Source organism: Podarcis pityusensis (assembly GCF_964106645.2).
Source record: "Podarcis pityusensis genome assembly, chromosome: 3".
Classification (NCBI taxonomy): domain Eukaryota; kingdom Metazoa; phylum Chordata; class Lepidosauria; order Squamata; family Lacertidae; genus Podarcis; species Podarcis pityusensis.
Genome location: NC_138026.1, coordinates 108,027,177 through 108,030,057, shown reverse-complemented (window position 1 = coordinate 108,030,057; position 2,881 = coordinate 108,027,177).

The following is a 2,881-nucleotide window of genomic DNA, read 5'->3' as shown; positions in this document are numbered from 1 at the left end:
TCAGAAAACACGTGGAATAAAACTTGGCTTAGTTACAGTGGTGAAAGGCCCTAAATGATTGGTATAGGAACAAGAGAAAAGCTTGTAAGAGCCATGCGGTCTGAGCTTCTCAGAAGACTAAGGGAACAATAAGCTTGATTATTTTCCTCCCAAGATGAAGGGAAGTGACCTAGCTAAGTCTGGCAGGAGAGCTTAGTCTATAGCATTAATTCCTTCAAGACTTAATTAGACTTGAGCATGTTGGTTGTATGAGGCCAGTTATCTCATATGCAGTACTTCTAGAGTCACCACTTTTATCAGCTGCGGTTTTAACAACTGTAACTTTAAGTGTAACTTTAAGAATTTGAGCTTGCTTTTCCCTCTTCCCTCCCCATTCCTCTCCCCTTGCATGTCATGCCTTTTTAGATTGTGAGCCTGAGGGCAGGGGACCGTATTGAAACTGGTTTTTGTAAGCCATTCTGAGATCCTTAGGAGGGTAATGGGCGGCTCGTAGATGCTGTAAGTAAGTCAATAAATAAAAATGACCAGCCAATAAACCTTCTTGTGTTCTTCCTCTCCAAGTGGGACTAAAAAAATGGGAGGTGATGGAGATGGTGAAAACAGATAACTAGTGAACCACTTTGATTACCCAGGCCAGCTTTAGACTACAGCCCAAGCCACCACATTGAAAGGATCAAGACGTCCATGGGTGTACATGTGTTACAATCCAACTGGGGGGGGAGGGAGACTCAAAAGTGCAACTTTGATTTAGTATTTGGGATGTCTCGCCTTATACTGAAGAGCGAGCTGTAATTATTTAGTCTTAAATAAGTAATTACTTTTTCCTGCTTCAATTTTCTGAAAATAATTATATTACTCATGGTTCATTAAGTGCTTCCAGCAGAATACCTGATTTTATTTAATTAACTAGACAGAGCTCTTTAGTTACTTTCTTTCTTTACATTGTTGATTAAGCATTACTTTCAGAAGATTAGCAACTCTTTTCTTTATTTATTTTAAAGAAGCACCATGAGCTTCATTGTAATAGATTCTTTTTCCTTCGGCTTTTGGAAGAAGAAGAAGAAGAAGAAGAAGAAGAAGAAGAAGAAGAAGAAGAAGAAATACAATCACAATAGTCCTATGATCTGTCAAAGGTACTTGCCTAGTTCTGGAGATTGCTTCATGTAAATCTGCCTTAGACTTAGCCAGGCCATTGGTTCCTTTAGCTCAGAATAGCAGCTTTCTGGGATTTCAGGTTGATTAACCACACTTTTAAATAAGTGTATTTCACCTGGATCATAGTTGCCAACTCCCTGGGTGCCTGAGCACCCATAAAATTCCACATAAATTTGAGTGCCAGGGCCATGCACGCTGCGTCGCACCCATGGCCCCCGGGAACCCGTGGTCGCATAGCCAAGTTGGCATTCCTGACCTGGATGGTTTTATTTTACCGAAAAAGCACCCTCTAGTTGGGCTGGTGAGAGGTGTGGCTAGAGGGTGTGGCCTGCTGAAAGACCTGAGGACCAGATAGAGAAGCCCTGGGGGACACATTTGGTCTCCATGCCAGAGGTTCCTCATCACTGCAGCAGAGGCACATTTGACAGGAGAGGCACATCTCAGAACAGCATCAATCAGTGACACTAGCCTCAGAGACCTTTAGAGACTTGGCACACTCTAATCAGCAGAGTGAATAACTTCTCACAACAGAAGTGGCAGACAGAGACATGTGTAAGCATTATTTACAGGCGTTTATTCAGCATCAGGAACAAAGGGGAAAACATGTCTGCTTCCCTTCGTGTGCAAGCAAACAGCAGTGTAGCAAAAGCATTATACAAACAGAAGTTCCCAGCAAGCCTGTGCTGGAAGTAAACAGGCATGTGACTCACAACAGTCCTGCCTGTTCCTTTTAAGGTGGAATGGAACTATATCCTAACAACAACTAGCCGGCGGCTAATTGGAGGTGGCTCTTTCAGCTTCTTTCCAGCAGTTGTGATCTGGCCCCTACAGGAACCCCTGAAAAGGGTTGGAGGAGAATCATAGAACCATGGAATTGTAGAGTTGGAAGGGATCCCACGGGTCATCTAGTCCAACCCCCGAAATGCAGGCATCTCAGCTAAAGCATCCATGACTGGGAAATGATATACAATGAATTGATAAAGATGTTCAAAATAACTTTTATTTAAAAAAACAACCAGAAGCTTTTATTTGGAGAATTATAGGGACAGAACTACCTAAATTGTATGGAAATGTATTTATGTATGCTACAAGAAAACTGCTTGCCCAAAAGTAGCAGAAGTCCCAGCAAAGGAGGAATGTATACAAAAACTTATGGAATATGCAGAAATGGCAAAACTTACCGGAAGAGTAAGAAATCAAGATAACAAACTTTTTACAAAATAATGGAAATGGTTTATTGAATATTTACAGATAAATTGTAAACAGATAAAAACATTAGCAGGATTATTGTAATAACCTGCAGTTTTATAAGTGTATATATTTACAGTAGATAATTAAAGGAGCAAGTTAAATGAATTTGGATATGCAGAAGATATTTAAAAGTAAATTTAATTTAAGGAACTGCAGAAAGCGAAGTCAAATTTTGAAATGTTAAATTGATTATAAAACTAATGGAATGTATAAATTTGAAAAGTATAAACAAAAAACTAAAACTAAAAAAAAGAAGACGCATCCCTTTTTTCCAGGATGATGAGGAACTAGCTACAAAGCCATCTAATAGTAACCTCTTCCAGTGATTTCATCCAGATGTTGTGTTATAAGTCCGCTCACCCTCATTGGTGGACAGTGTTGCAGCCAGGGCCCGGACCCACAAGTGATCCGACCAATGGCAGGCCAGATCGCCCAGCTGTCAGATACTGGCCAATGTCGGCAGCCCTTGGACAGG